The sequence below is a fragment of the Mastomys coucha genome, unplaced genomic scaffold (genome assembly GCF_008632895.1).
Source record: "Mastomys coucha isolate ucsf_1 unplaced genomic scaffold, UCSF_Mcou_1 pScaffold23, whole genome shotgun sequence".
Lineage (NCBI taxonomy): Eukaryota > Metazoa > Chordata > Mammalia > Rodentia > Muridae > Mastomys > Mastomys coucha.
The window spans coordinates 62,013,272-62,030,270 of NW_022196906.1; the positions used below are offsets into that span (position 1 = coordinate 62,013,272).

Genomic DNA, 16,999 nt, shown 5'->3' on the forward strand with positions numbered 1-16,999 from the left:
ACAGATTCAGTCTTTAAGCCCTTAATACTGATTCTAAGGGGCTGGGATTTGAATCCAGGTCTCACGTGCTCACAAAGCACTCTGCCCACTAATCTACACCTCAGTCCCTAATGCACTTCTGACTGGACTTTGATGTGACAGGCGGCAAAGGCATGATTTCATATTTCTGAGTATTGTGCATTAATATCCAGCTGCCCTAAGATCAACTATTACAGAGATTGCCCCCTTGCTGCTATGTATTCTTGGGCACACTTGTCGAAATCAGTTGACCACAAATGCATGGATTTTCTATTCTGTCCATTGTTTTATCTGCTATTAATCCATTACTGTTGTATTTTTCTCAATATAGGTCAACAGTATACATTAAGTCAAGAAGTGGGGTGCCTTTAATTAGATTCTTTTAGTTCATGATGTCTTTGGCTATATGAGGTCTTTTGTGATCCAGTTTTTTGATGTTTCCCACTAAAATGTTGAACTACTTAGTGCTTGTGTGTATTTGTGCATATGTGTGTATGTGAGTACCCATACATACATGCATGCTTGTGTTCCATGTATGTGCCTGGGCCTGAAGGTCAGAACAGAGGGTCAGTTCCTCTGAAGCGAAGGTGACAGGCAGTTGTAAGCCACCTGACATGGGTGCTAGAAACTGATGTTGAGTCCTCTGGACAAGGTGGGAATGCTGTGAACAGTTAAGCTATCTGTTTCAGCCCCACTTTTTAAAATCATTTGTATACAACAGTTGAACTTAATGTTTAAGGCCCCCTATTTTCATCACTGTTTTACAACACAGCAATGGAAGTTTGCTCAGCTTTTGCCAATACACTCATCAATGGGATATTGCTACTATTATAGGTGACGTTAAAGTGTGGGTTGTGGTTTTTTTTAATTAAGTCACTTTTCAGTTCTGCAAATAGACTAGTTATTTTTTTAAATCTGGAAAGCTAATTCTCATGATCGATTTGAATCTTCTAAATCTGGAAGCCTAAGAGAAGGGAGATCACTTGTTTGGACATATATGTACATGCTCCTGTGTCTGCGCAGGGGCCCTGAGGCTCAGTACCCACCTGTCTCTGCCTCCCTAGTGCTGGGATTTCATGTGCACTGTCACACCTGGATTTTCATGTGGATGTTGGGGATTCACACTCAGGTTCTCATGAGCCATTTCTCCAGCCCTGAAGACTGAATTATTTTTTAAAGGTTCATGTTCCAAAGGAAAATATGTAAATACAAGCAAAAAACACTCATTGAAAAAAGTCACTGGTTCCATAAAATGCAATCAATTGTTAGAATTTTGACTTTTCCCTTAAGATTTCTTAACTTCAAAGGAAAAAAAAAATGGACACACATAGTTAACCACCAAGTTCAAGGAAATGGCACACCATGTTCAATTGTGGGTTAATCTATTTTTATTTCATATTGATTGATTTTTGTGGTATGTATGCACGTTTATGTACCTGTGAGGATACATATATGCTAGTGTGGTGTGTGTGTGTGTGTGTGTGTGTGTGTGTGTGTGTGTGTGTGTGTGTTGAGGTCAGAGGATAGCATATAGGGAAAACAGACTTTCTCTTTCCACCATGTGAGTCCTGGGGTTGAATTTTGATCATCAATCTTGATGACAAGAGCTTTTCCCCACTGAGCATCTAACCAGCCCATCGATGAGTTTAACGATGACAACCAATCTGAAAGCTGTGGTAGCTTTTGTTTGAAAGCATGCATCACAGCAGCAGAGCAAGGGTCTGAGGGCAGGTGCTTAAACCCAGATCTAGGGAGAACCCTCAGTCACTCAGGCAGCCCATGGTGGGACACAACGGAGTAGCCAAAGTCAAAAACCAGCTGACGGTGCACGGTGGGAAGATCAAAGCGCATGATTGATTTCATCTTTAATGAAGAAAAGGAGGCATGGGAAGAGCTTGTCCACTGACATCATAGCCTTTAAGTGATTGGTAGAGAGCGCCAAGTATTTATACTGGTCCTACTTTGACTTTTACAGATTGGCTATCCTCCACTAAACAGCAATGGGAGCTACAAATTTCCCAGAGAGCCCAAACCAATTTGTTGGTTTTTCAAATTTAAGATGGTCTTTAAAATATTTTTCTAATAAGCTATAGTGAATAGAGATAAATTTAACAGATAGCACTGCCACTCCAATCCAGAACACATCATGAGCCGTTAAATAGAAAACTAAACTAACCATTTATCATTCCCCACCCTTCCATCAGCATCTCGGTCCTCATAGGCGTGCACATACACTTGCATGCTTACACAGGACCCTTTCAAAGCCCACACCAATTTCTGAGAAGCATGGCTGTCTCCAGCCCTTAACCATTCATCCCTATAAGATCCCACCCAGAACATCCTGCTTCTCTGGAAAGCTCCTGAACATGATTGATTGGTTTCATTGTTCATTCATTAAATTTTATTCCAATCTGGAGTCCAGAGATCCCTTAAAGCAATTTTCCTTTCACTGGTTCATGTCAAAATAAAAGCCCCACCTAGCATATACACTTTCAGGCACGTCAAAAGTTCAGGTGATCTCTCAGATTCCTACACATTTAAGGCAACATCTATACTCTTGCTTGATATAGCTTTTTTCACCCCTGAAATGAGCAGTGAGTAAATATTCTTGGGGTAGAGACAGAATTGAAGCATAACAAACAAGCAGTAAGCCAAGAGCTGGGGTGCCAGGGCAGAAGACAGCCAGGTAAGACTGTCAAACTCCATTCTGAGTTTCTCTGAAAAAGGAATTGGTAGCAAAAACATAAGCCAGAAATCACAGGATGAGGAGAAACACAAAACTGAGCTGCCACGCCCTAAACACGGACAACACAGCACCTCCAGGGCTCTCTGAAGTAAGGGAATGGTGGCAACCTCCTGGAGCAAGGAGCATTCTGCCTGTCCCTCATACGACTTCACTGTCTAGTAGCAATCCCAGCCATGATTTTCTCCGTCTGCAACACATCCACACACACATCACAATCACCACTGCCACCATTACCACCCAAGGAGAAGTCAACGGAACTGTACGATGCCTTCTCCACCACCCACAACACAGATGTCACCACGTACACTCCTTTCACATCTGACTCAGATCTTACTGCTGCAACTTCATAACTCTTGGCTGCGCCCTTGATCTATAGTTATCCATGAAGTCATACTTGGGGCCACTGACTTTCTAGGGCCCAAGTGTCAAGCTCACCTCTCTGAAGATCTTGTCACGCCCTTCGCCTCTTCCCAATTCTGAAACAGACAGTCCTAAGTACCCAACGCTGGCCAGAGCTGCCTGCCACGCTGGGAAGGAAGCTGCTGTGGCCTTTCATCAGACTGGAAGATCAGGATCAAGCTTTCACTCCCCACTAATGACAGGAAATCCTATGTTTATTAAAATGAGGTGCTTCTACCTAGGCTCCCAGTAGAACAGTCCCTTAATGTCAGATTGACCTCTGACCTCTCTTAGTTCCACAATGTCAGTTGAAAGGGCATTTCCCGAATGTCGACAAGTCTGCCTAGGTTACAACCTTGTTTCCAGTTTGGGAAAAAGGACACACTTCTAGGGCATAACAATGTCAGCCCTTAGGCCCTTGCTCCTGAGTCTTCCATTGATGGTCACTGGTTCGCAGAGAAAGAAGGAAAGGCTGGGAAAGACCAGCCTTTTTTTGTTTGTTTGTTTGTTTGTTTGTTTGTTTTGGTTTTTTTGTCTTTTCAAGACAGGGTTTCTCTGTCTAGCCCTGGCTGTCCTGGAACTCACTCTGTAGACCAGGCTGGCCTCGAACTCAGAAATCTGCCTGCCTCTGCCTCCCAAATACTGGGATTAAAGGCGTGTACCACCACACCCTGTCCCTAATCTTCTAGTATCAAAATACTCATTCTTTCATAAGATGATTCTAGCAGGGAATAGTATTATTTTGTAATCTTCTATCATGAAAAATTCTAGATAGGAAGTAGAACTACAAATAAATAAACACTGCATTCCCTCTGAGCTCCAACAATCATCTGTTCATCTTCAGGGAAAAGATACTGGAAATTGCTCCTAACATGGTTTTGCTACCCCGGCCCCCCCCAATCTCAAAGCATACAAACAATTAGCCCAGACCATCCCACAAACTTTACAGATGAAGACAGAGTTGGACAGAGATAGAAACGATCTGCCCCAGGGTCCTGAGCCAGTTAGGACTAGAACTGAAACACGTGGGTGGCCTACTAACTACTTGAGGGCTGAAGCACTGACAGGCCCATTTCACTGTCTGACTAGATTTGCCCCATCAGACTAAACCTTAGCAGACCCAGGACTGGCAGGCATATCCCCACATCTCAGTCCAGAGTTGTCATGCTTACCACCTGAGACCCTGCTGTCCTACAAGGAAAAACCTATTACCTATAATTCATCTTTACTCCTCCCATTCAACAGCCACCTTCTCCGACCCTGAAGGCCCCCAGGCGCCACTCACTTCCATTTCAAGGGCTACTGGGAGTTTCTAGTAGATTAGTTCTTTACCCAGCAATTCCAATCTTCACCCTCTCAAAATATGTACAAAGCAACCCAGTGGGGGTGAATGGGGATTCATGAGGACGGACGATCTGGTAAGGGAGAAGCCCAGCTCAGGGTCCATCCCTTCTCACCTATCTAACCATGCTGTCAAACAGGAAGCAGGCACCATGACCAAGGACTGTGCACACCAGCTGCAGCCCAGACACCTCGGGGAGCACCACAGGGGAGGGGTAAGGGACAGCACTGAAACACTTTGGGGGAAGATACCAACACACGCTCCTGTCCCCAGGACTCAGTCAATGAGTGTTTTTTTTTCTTTTACTCCCTTCCTCCCTCCCTCCCTCTTTCCTTCCTTCCTTTCTGTTTTCAAAGACTTACCTAAATTCTCAGTTTATTCAGTTTCAGTTTCCCTGAAAAGATCCTGAGGAGTGAGAAGCTTCAAGCAGCAATACCTAGAACAATAAGAAAAACCATTAGAAGCAAGTACCCTTAGAGACATGAGGCTGTGAGCAAAAAGTCTATACGTTTGGTCATTTTCCCTACACTAAGAACAAAAGGAAATAACTCCGGAAGCTATGAGTTTCCAACACACCACATGTGCTGGGAATTTGCTGTGCGGACAGGGAATTGAGGTCCCAGGACACTTATGCAAAGACCAAAATTACATTACTGTTGGCAAAGAGACAGAACACCCCCCCACACACACACACACACCCCTTCTGTGTTAGGAAGGCTTTAATGGATTTGAATTTAAACAAAAAACCAACTCCATGTGTCCTTCTTCCTGCACCCTGTCACCATGTCTAAACCAATTTGAGGCCCTGTGTCCTCTTCTCCTCCCACACCCCCATTAGCATGCGGAACTGTCTGCTTCTCTCCCATTTAGTTCTTGGGATTCAATTATCAAGCAGTTCCTTCTTGCTTCAGCTTTTTGTCATGTCCATTCTGAGGCCTGGAGACCTCACCCTCTGACACTTTACTCAGTGGAAACCCAACAAGAGGCAGAAAAACACCATCAATTACAGATTTATCAAAAAACCTAGTCATAGTGAGTACACAGAGCAAGCTGTCAACAAGCAGAGTATTCGTGTAGAACAGGTACATGTCATCAGGCCTAGGTGGGAAAGGAAAACGAGGTAATCAATTATATGGTTTAATTATGTTGGTAATGTTATTATTATATTATTTATTATGTCTCCTCAACTTATGAAAGCATGAACTGAAAACAGAATCAAATGATTAGCAAAGGAGTATGTGTCTGAATATTTTATAACATTAGGATAATGAAGATCTTTTTAAGCATGAAGATAAAATTTGAAAGTATAAAAGAATAAGGCATGTGGCTTGCTACATTACAACAACAACAAAAAAACTAAATTAGGGTCTCAGTGGTTAGGAATGTTTGCTGCTCTAGCAGATCAGAATTAGGTTCCAAGAACCCACACCAGGCAGCTACAACCATATATATATATATGGTTTTATATATATATATATATATATATATATATATATATATATATATATATATATATATATATATATATATATATATATATATATGTATATATATATATATATATATATATATAAACTCCAGCTTCAGGGGGGATCTGACACCCTCATCCAGTGGTAGTTGTATGCACATGTGCACATACACACATGCCCAGAAAAAAATTAAAATACACAAATTAAAAAATATGACAAAAAATTCCATGGATACTTTTGCAAAAAGATAAACATGAAAAATATTTACATGCATGACAAAAAGTTGTTGTTCATAATTTACCAACCAATAAGGAAATTAATACTCCCCTTAAGATGAAGCAAAGTGAATCATAAATTTTCCCTATGATGAAGAAATATGATGGACGTTTATTGGAAAAGAAACACAGTAATCCTGTGACCCTGAGTGAAGATGAATCGCCTATAACTCACCTACTGTGTGACCTCCAGCTAGAGTCAGCTGGGTAGCTCCCAACCTCACATCCCACAGGCAGAGAATGGTTGCGTGAGATAGGTAGAATCATATGAAATTCTTTTAGACTTATTTGGGTTACATCTGCTTGAGTTTTACCTGCATGTATATACATGGGCCAACATGTTTGTGCCTGGTACCCTGAAGTCAGAAGGGGGCATCAAATCCCCTGAACTAGAGTTGAGAACAGTTGTGCTGGGAACCAAAACCCAGGTCCTTTGCAAGAGCAACAACTGTTCTTAACGGCTGAGCCACTTCTCGGGCCTCACACAACTTCTAATTTAACAGGAGGCAGATTGCATAGAAAGAGAAACAAAGGAACCATAAAGTATGCAGGTGAGCCAGCCTACAGCTAAAATATTCTATATCAGTATGCTTAGCCACTACACAGGTTTATCTTTATTAGGTCCTATTTATACATTAAAAGACCTAGTCTTCCATTGAAATTATAAAATAATTTATTCCCACAATGGGCCCCTTATGTTCACTTTACATCTAGAAAACAAATAAATGTATTCCTCTCCTTGCCTTATTTTTAAAGACTTCTAAGTTACATATCATACAAGCATTCCTAGCCTATCACAATTATGCGCCTGGTTAGAAAAACCACAATTCCAGGTGGCTGCAGAGACGTCTTTAAAGCATATTTCTATTACTCTCCTTCATCTACTTGCAGCTCACTCTCTCCCTGGAACAAGCCCACAGAAGTTAGACAAAAGACCAGAGCCAGTATTTTGTTTCAGAGATGAGCTGTCATGGCACTCAGATTAAATATCTACGGCTGCAACACACCGTTCAGAAAAAGCCACAAGCCACCCAAGCCAGGTAGCCTCCTCAATGCCAAGCATGTCTACGCAGAGCTCGAGATGGAGACTCGGCTGGGAAGATGGCTCAGCAGTTCCAGTACTCCGCACGCAGTGTGAAGGTGAGCGTTTTAAACTCCTGACACCCTCCAGAAGGACAGGGGGCCTGGTGGCCTCTCGATAGCTGCAGCCTCAGAGGTGCTGAGAGGGGAGCGCCAGGGCAAGCAGGAGAGCACGCTCTGGATCTGACTGGGAAATCATGCCTCCGTGAATACAGAGGGAAAGAGGCGAGTGACTTCCTACAATGAACATGCTGGTAAGCAGCCCTCTTCCACTGTCTCTATGTGAGTTCTTCCCTCCAGGTTTCTGATGGAGCTTCTGTCTTGCTGTCTTTCAGTGTCAGATTGCGATCATGATGTGTATGCCAAATAAGCCCTCCCCCAAGTTGCTTTGTTCATGGAGTTTATCACAGTGATAGAAACTGAGTAAGGCCTCCACATAACTGTGTGTAAATGTGTATGCACACCCACATACAAGCCAAAACATACAGTCCTATACAAGCTAGAATAACATGTCATATATCCTAAGTCTCTCTCTCTGTCTCTGTCTCTCTCTTTCACACACACACACACACACACACACACACACACACACAAAAGAAAAAAGGAAAAAAAAAAAAAAAACAAGATTCGTGAGACTCAACTTACACTGAGGGAAGGCACAGTGGCTAAGAGGAAGAAATTTGATCTTGGTTGAACAATTTACTACTCATTTGCCCTCAATGTGCTTTAAACCCTCTGGGCCTAAATTTCCTGCTTTGTAATGAAAACCAGTGGGGAAGGGGGCAAGGCTCAGGGTGAAGGTACAACTAATACAACAGGCAAAGTGCAGCCGCCACTATGAGGCTTATCTGAGCAGCAGGCCCTTGAAGCAGAGATAGAATCAGCTTGTGGCAGACTCATTGCTCACTGTCTGATCTTAACAGGTCCCTAGAGAACGCTGACACAGAACAGGCCTCCTGTGGGCACAGCTATCTGTTTAAAATGCTTGGTGTGATTTTTGTGGTGCTAAAGATGGAATCCAGGGCCTTGCTTATGCCAGGCAAGCCCTTTCTATCAGCAAACCACAAGCCTAGTCCTAACGTCCTTCTTTCTTGTTAAACCTGAATTTGACTCAAGAATGGTAGAAGAACACTTGCTTCCAAGGAGCACTCTGGACTATCTGATTGAGTCCCTTGGCAGCTCCTTGGGGCCTGCTGTATAGAAGATACCATAATGCACTGCTTGATGCGATCAGAAGTCAACAAAAGCTACTACCACAAACTTCTCATTCACTATGAGGAAGAGCACTGTCAGCCAGGGCCATGTCGTTTTATAAAGCTCCCCATTGGAGGCCGAATTTTTGACAATTCCTGAAATTACCAGACCTAACATGACCTGATTTTCTAGATTCTCCCCCATCCCATCCTTACCCCTGATTCAGAGACAGCCTGACTGCAAGCCCAGAAGATGAGCAAGCTCCTCATACACCATGGGGCACAGGACCTCCCTTCTTCTGACCTTAGAAGAGGGATCTTCGTTCTGCCGCATGGCCCTGGATTCTCTTCAGAGACTCCACCACCCTGTGGTGTGCCTGCCTGTATGTATGTCTATGGCATTAGTAATGCTAGTATTTTGTAGCCCCAAATGCCATGCACACTTTGCGTGAAGGCGTTATCTGAGGCGTAAACTTCAAGGAAAGTCAGTCTCCTGCCTCCGCATTGTCACCTGGCACCCCAAACTCAGAGGTGGCCCAGATATGTCCTCGTACTAGTATGCTAGGAACTCACCAAGATATCATTTTCTTACAGCTAGCAAGAGAAAATTCAGACATTGCTTTCTGACCTTCACCAATGTTTCCAACTATCCTAGTTTAATGTTTTAAGTACTAGAGAGTAATTGAAAGGCTTCTCTCACTCTAAGACATTAGCTGAAAGTGTTAGGTCAAGATTCTCCTCTGCAGGCCTCCAGCAAGAACCAGAGAATTAGCATAAGAATACCTCAACAGAGAGGGCTCCACCCCTCTTCCTCCTGCTTCACACCTAGCTACCAGACCCTGCTGACCTGGGTGTGTGGGGGTCGTTTTGCCTACGTGACTTCAGTCTAACACTAAGACTGGAGGAAGAAGGACTTAGACTCACATGCAGGACTAGCACTAGAACTTAGATGGGCTAGGACTCAGATTCATGCACCTGCATTCCCCAGGGCCAAGAGTGCTTGGGCCTGGGGGATGCAGCACCAGTTCAGAGGCGATAGCTGCTGCTTTAGACCCAGTATGTTTCAGATAGCCTCAGAGGTACCTCAACTGTTGAGCTGCCAGATTTTTCATTTCTCTTTTGCAATGATTGTAAAAGCCTCATGTCATTTTTAAAGAAATACACTCAGATTTTACACCACTCGTGTGTAGTCTGTTTGTCAAAGCCGAATCCCGTGCCCACCTGGCCAGAACCCATCGTCCCGCGGAATAAGGGACCCCTGCAAGAAACCCCAGTCCGCGGCACCCAAACTATAGTATTCAGACATTATGACGAAGCCAAGTGGCAAAAACCCATTATACATAGTTCTTAACTGTCTTTCAAACTCAGAAAATCTAAGAAGAAACAAGACAGAGTTTGTTTGTTCTTTGACAGCCACACAACGCAATGGCCAGAATCAAAGGGAGAGAGAAGAAGAAACATTTTGAGACTAAAACTCTCCCAACATTTTCCAACTTCTACCCCTTGCCATGTCTGTTCTTTGCTTCCTGCAGACATCTAGAGAATATTTCCACTGAAAAGAGTTCAGTGAGTACAGCCCCACTCTGACTCTGCTAGGTTGGAAAAGTATCTGACTGCCCAGAGAGAGGCCATTTCTGTTCCTGGCTTCCCCAAACTAACCTGCCAGCTAGAAGTTGGGTGCTGGTCTGAGGCAAAAGAATCTCAATGAAAAGCTACCAGGCAGCAGGAACACTCAAGACATTCCAAGGAGATTAGAAAGAAGGCTACTTTGTCCTCTGCAAGACCCAAAAGAAAGACTCCAGGACATCTTTTATATTCATCTACAAATCGTATTCCCTACACCAATCACTTTACCCCCAAAACCATGCAGGGCTGGAGAGATTGTTTCTTGATAAAAAGCACTTGCCACTCTTGCAGCTCAGTTTAGTTCAGGCCTGAGTTCAGTTCCCAGCATCCACATGGTGCCTCACAGTTCTAGGGTGGGGAATCTACCCTTCTCTGGTCATTGTATATAGACACAGTACACATACAGACACAGAGATAAGGTGTACACATTTCACATAAAATTAAAATAAAATCTTAAAAATAAAAAGTATCACATTAACAAAAGTTTCTTCATTGAATGTGGGAAACGCTGGCCTAACAAAAATTAAAAGGAGTTTTCTACCACAGAAACATTTCAGATGCTTTAAAATGCTAACTGTGATTAGGACTAAATGATTCCAGCAATTACACACGGAATCCTTTATTTTTGTGGTCTACATCTTAGGATAAATGTCCCATATACTACTTTGGAAAATGTTTTAATTAGTTCTTCTATGCAAATGATTATTAAAGACATACTTTGCATTAATTAAATGACTAAAAACAATCCTGTAAATGATCAGTTAATGGTGCAAAGGATGTTAATGCAAAGTGGGGTAAAGTGTGTGTTCACGCAGAGGCCACGTGAGAGGGAGGCGGGGTAAAGTGTGTGTTCACGCAGAGGCCACGTGAGTGGGAGGCTGTAATCCTGCTGCTTTGTAGTATTCCCCCTTTACATGCTTTCTAGATCAAAAATCTGAGCGGGGTCAGGAAGTCTTATTGTCCTAGAATTCACTCTCCCCTCTATGTGCATCCTCTGGTTTGTATTTTATAGCAGCTTTGGAATGTGTACTCTAAAATAACTTAGCTGTCTCTTTTCTCAACAAGCTTTGCTTTTCCCATCTTATTTCTAGCATATTTTCCAATCCACAATTTCCACAACAGAATGTGTGTGTGTGTGTGTGTGTGTGTGTAGCTATGACTTTATCTCTAGACCAACTGCCATATTCAGTCCATTACTGCACTGACTTCTGTTTCTAACTGAAGCCTAGTTGACTCATGTGTGAACAACTAGGAATTTCAATTACACAGAGCAATGCACGAGGTTTTCTTGCAGTGGTTTTCAAGCTTCCTAACGCTTTGACCCTTTAATATGATTCCTCATGTTGTAAAACTATTTCTTTACTATCTTATAACTGTAATTTGCTACTGTAACTATCTGATATGTAGCCCCAAGGAGGTCATGACCCACAGGTTGAGAACCACTGCTTTAGTAGAAGCAGCAGCAAGTTAGTTCTCTAGAAGTGGGAAACTCTACACAAATAAGCTTTCATGATTAGTTTTCTGGGGAGGCCAGAAACCAAACACGGCATACAGGTATTAGGAAGTATCTGATGTGTTATTAATCTAAATTTAACATTCTGAATACAATAGTTACATAAGCCTTTCTTCATTTGAAGGTGGTGTAACAATTTTTCTACTAAGTTCACTGTATCTGTGATAAACACCACTTCAAAAAGCAATTTGGGGAGGAAGGTTAGAGTCTAACATTGATGGAGGTCAAGAAAGGAACTCAACGAAGGAGCCTGAAGGCAGGAACTGAAGCAGAAGGGACAGAAGAATGCTGTTGTTGCCTAGTCTCCATGGCTTGCTTAGCTTTCTTAAACAACAGAGGACCATCTGCCTATCAGTGGCTCCATCCACTCACTGTATGCTGGGCCCTCAACACACTGATCAATTTTTAAAATGCCCACAGACTTGCCTACAGACTGATGTAATGGAGGCATTTTCTCAGTTGAGATCCCTTCTTCCTACGTGACTCTAGCTTGCGTCAAGTTGAGAAAAAAAGTAATCATCACAAAGTCTGATAGTAGGTTCTGGAAGCTTGGGAAAGGCTTTTTTTTTTTTTTATAGGTGGCCAAGGAAAGAAGAGTTGGGAAACAGTGCCCAATTCCTGCTTTGTTGTTCAGAACAGTTTCCACCTGCTTAAAGGTAAGACACCTTAACTTCTATAGGTACAGTACTATGCTAAAATTTCCTAGAGGGAGGAGGGACTTTGGATAGCCTGGAAGGAGGTGAGTGTGGCTCTGGCAGGCCCTGCTCTTCTCCCTGATTCCCTCTGCCCTTGCTAAAAACCATTAGATTACATTCCTAAAGCTCACCACCAAGGTCGTTTCCCTTCCTTGGCCACTTCCTCTCCCAGAGGCTGACTACCAAGGTCCAGTTTTCAAAGTGTCCAAGCCCCCTTTAGTTCATCTGCTAAACAAACTCCAACCAGATCTACCAGTGCTCCCAAGCCCATTCTAACACAGAACCCCCCCCCCCCTTTTTCTTTCTTAAAAGTTACAGCTGCATGGGCATTGACTGCTGTTCCTTTGCCTGAGTCCGAAAGCACCCACTTTAACCTTCCTCCCCTGCTTAATAAAGGATCTCTCTGTGAAAACAAGTTTTGGGTACAGTCTGTGCCTAATTTGGGGGCCGAAAGGGAACCTCAGCCATGCAGGGTCTTCTAACACTGTCTAAACTGTAAGGCCTCAGATTAGGAACTGTGGCTTGCCCTCTATTTCTAGACTCCACTTAGAGCACAGTTCCTAAAACAAGTTAAATGAGCAATAAGTGTTTGAGAAATGTACATGCAACACTTTATATGGGTAATAACTCCCTAGGATGGGATTTCAGAGGTTAGAGGAAACAGGGTCAGGATGGAGTTATGCATAGACATGCTTCTGTAACCAAAACAAGAGGACCAGACTCTGATGATTGTCTTCGTTTGGACTCTCAAGTTTTCTAATTCAGAAGTTTTTCCCAAGCACTGACCAAATGTTTGATCTTCAGCCACAAGCCTATTGCCTTTGAAAAAGCTCTCTCCTGGTTGATCTGTCAATTAGGAAAACATGCTATTTCATATTTATGGCGACTTGGTCATTTCCAAAAGGCTTTCTGAGAAGTAACAAGTAAAACATGGCAGAAACTGACTACTAAATAAGCAACTTATCCCCTGAACCCTACAGAGCATCTGCCTTTTCTGACAGCCATTCACTAATCCAAGCCTCAGCAGTGCAGGAGAGTACACAATGGGCAGGGGGTCACTACTCACATGAGCCCTTCTCTTGGGACGGCTGGGAGAGTGCAATATTAGTCAGCACTACCAAGCAATCTACCACTGTGCCTATGAGAAAAGTGGCAAAGAAGCTCAACTAAAAAGACTCTACAGCCAATGACTCCAGCCATGTATCATTCTGGAAAAAGCTGTGCTAAGGGGATGGTGAAAGGGTCAGAGGTTGTAGGCCAGGCAGGAGGAGATGTGAAAACTAGCAGAGGTGGATGACTTGAAGAGTAGTAAAACCTTCTTGTGTGGCTCTCTGGTGAGGGACATACATGCATGACATCTGTCAAAATCCCTAAGATATAAACCTGCAGGAGTCAGCCGGCACAGAACAGGACTTTATGCAATAATGACACATTAGTACAGGGTCATCACTTGGAGCAAGTACACAGCTCTGGGATGTGACCGTACAAATCATCACCTAGGCACTAACACCAGGGAGGATCCTGTGGACCAGAGCCTGTCAAGCATGCAACGTGATCCACAAGGGTCTTGAGCCTGCGGTTGGTGATATGGCCTGAGGTTACCTGCATCTGTCCCAGCCCTAAACCAGAATAGACAGACCGCCCACTCTGAGCTCTACCTTCCCACAACTGTCCCTGGGAGGGTACCACCTACCTCGTGGCCATCTTTTAACTCATGGGCCCCATGATCTTTAAATCACTGGCTTGTCCATACCAGCACTATGCACAGTTGCTCTGATCATGCTAAATTTGACTCAAGGACACAAAGACAAAATCTGGCTCCCATAGTGAGAAAATCATCTATTTCTCCTATGTAATAGAAACACTGCAGCCTGTAAGGGACCACTATTGGCCTGTAGCTAGGAGTAATAGCCTATATGAAGGATAGGTACCCCAAAACACAATGTCTGAGTCCTCCAGCCCCGTCAGTCGTTTGCCTTATGCTATTTAGTAATATCCTCTAAAGCTCCAAAGACCCTCAAGGAAGGCTCCTTAAGACTCAGAAAGTAAACAATTCATAAAACTCAGGAAGTCCCAGAAACTGAGCAGATGCACTAGACCCCTCTCTCTCAAAGGTTATGTAAACAACAAGTACTGTAGATAAGGTCAACATCAGCAATGCTGCCTGGGAAGAGACACTGTCCAGCGTGTCCAGCTACCTTCACGTTGTATATTAAGTTCCAGGTTTCCAGCTCTCCTAAGCAATGCTGAGGTAGGCTTTTAGTGTTACAGCTACTTCTGAATCATCCCTGGTCTTGTAACCTACCTATATTCCTGTTAGTAACCCAAACAAATTCATTGGCTCACAAAGTTAGACTTCGGTGGTATCTTTACTTTGTTCTATCAATTTCCTGCCGAGAGTGAATAGACATTTGTTCATGTCCACAAGAATAGTGTTGGCTAAACCTGGGCTATGTAAACCAATACATCCAACCCCAAACGACACTCAACCCCAAAAGGTACTAAAATTCAAGGGCCACCAGGAATCCAGTCAGCTCATGGCAACCCAATACAAAAAAGGAACCTGTGATGGTTGAGAAAGATGATTTGGTCAAATGAGACACTCCAAAAAATAGCAATGTGAAAATCAAAGCCACTTGTTTTTGATAAATACGGATCTGTCTCCACTTGACCTTGACTAGCATCTTCTGAAAGCTTCGAAATGCATCTTTCAAAAAAAAAAAAAAAACATGAAAGCTGGGCAGTGGTGGCGCACACCATTAATCCCAGCACTTAGGAGGCAGAGGCAGGCAGATTTCTGAGCTCAAGGCCAGCCTGGTCTACAGAGTGAGTTCCAGGACAGAGAGGGCTATATAGAGAAACCCTGTCTTGGGGGGAGGGGGCATGAAGTTCAGTCTTGATAAGTTAACAACTGGTTTATTTTCCAAAAGGCTCAACCCTCTTCTTTTTCACAGGGCCACTGATCCTCTGCATAGTCACGATGGATCCAAACACCAGCACCTCTGACAGAAGGCTTTCTATCCCACTGAAAATGTCCTTTTCTTCTCAATAGGCCATAAGAATAAATTCTCCAGCCTATGTCTCCCCACATCTATCTCTGATTTTCATCCCAGCACCCTCTGCTTTGCCTTCCACAGTATCCTCTTTCTGGGTTTGTTTGTTTGTTTGTTTTTTAATTTTCATAGGTCTAAGACGTTCCCTGTGTCATCTATCAATCCACTGTGACATAGTTCCTATGTCGTTCCAGATGCAGAATAATAAAGCAAAGCAGGTATACTCAAACACCTGCCCAGAGCCTGGTGTCAAGCAGCCAGGGCCAGGTGTCTCTGTACCTTTACCCTGAGCTGTGTGAACATGGCTGCCAGGTCTCCGGTTAATCTCCCTCCTATGAACTGCAGCTATCTGTGGTTTTTCACTTATGGCTGAGCCAGTACATGTGGATCCACAGACCCTCTCCTCTCTTATCCCCACAGGCATGTGCTAACTAGAAAACATCTCTGTGAGAACAAGATGAGGGAAGGCCTCTTTCTGTGTGTCCCTTCAAAGCATCTTTCAGAATGGACTATCTGCTACAGGACTTAAAAATGTTTCTTGGTTCACAGTAGCTTTCTTGGGTAACAAAATTTCAGGATTTCTTTTTTCATATACCTTATACACAATTAAAATTTTGTTTAAAAAGCTGTGTGTGTGTGTGTGTGTGTGTGTGTGTGTGTGTCCAGCAAGAAAGCTCTATCAGTAAGGGTGCCTAGCAGCAAGCCCAATGACCCATAATTGATTTCTAGGATCCACAGGGTGAAGAGAGAAAATACTACATGTTGTCCTTGGACCTCCATATGTGTGTCCTGAAGCATGTTACGTGCATACAAATACAGCTAGTCAATCAACAGAAAAAAACTTAAAAAATAAGTTTAAATATGTCCAAACTGGCTGGACCTAGTTTTAATCACAGCAAGAGGGAGGCCACAGAACAACTCCAGACTAGGCTACATAGTAGGACCTTATCTACAACTACAACATCAACACCACCAACACCAACAATATGGTTGGACGAGGTGGCACAGGACTTTAATCCCAGAAATTGGAGGCAAAGTCAGACAGATCTAGGTGAGTTCAAAGCCAGCATGGTCCTACATAGCTAATTCCAGGAGGATCTGAATTTCAGTACCATCTGTGGCTATAATATGGAACTTGAGGGTAGCCTGGGCTACATGAGACTCATCACAAGAAACCAAAATAAAAATAAAAAATATAAAAACAAAATCATTTGGATGAAACCCTGAATTCAGATAGTCTCCAACTTAGAATGATTTAATTTGTTTGTTTGTTCTTAAGATCCTACAGAAACTACACATTAGTTAGTGCGCTACTTGCACATGTACACAAATACAATCAGCCAATCAGACTGTAGTATAGAGTGTGCAGCTAAAGCATTTGAGCACTCTATGCTGTAAATTGTACTCTTTTCTCGGGCTCGGAATCCATAGCAGGATATGCTCTCAGGAGTGTACAGTCCCTAGCATGTACAAGGCAGGGAGCCCGCCCCGTGCTATTAGGTGGGCAGGAAGCTTTGACTTTGGACGGTCCCAATCTAAGCTGACTCCATCATACGTACTAAGAGCAGCTGCCCTCTTCCCTTTTCTGCT

General features: G+C 43.2%; 1 protein-coding gene across 3 annotated transcripts in view; it reads right to left on the bottom strand.

Moving 5' to 3' along the window:
* The window catches only part of Tln2 (talin 2), a 413,098-nt gene that overhangs the window by 241,669 nt on the left and 154,430 nt on the right, over positions 1 to 16,999 (bottom strand). For all 3 annotated transcript variants that reach the window (XM_031343921.1, XM_031343919.1, XM_031343920.1), the window contains one exon: positions 4,868 to 4,941. The gene's annotated coding sequence lies outside the window, so the exon portion shown is untranslated. The remainder of the gene's footprint in view (positions 1 to 4,867; positions 4,942 to 16,999) is intronic.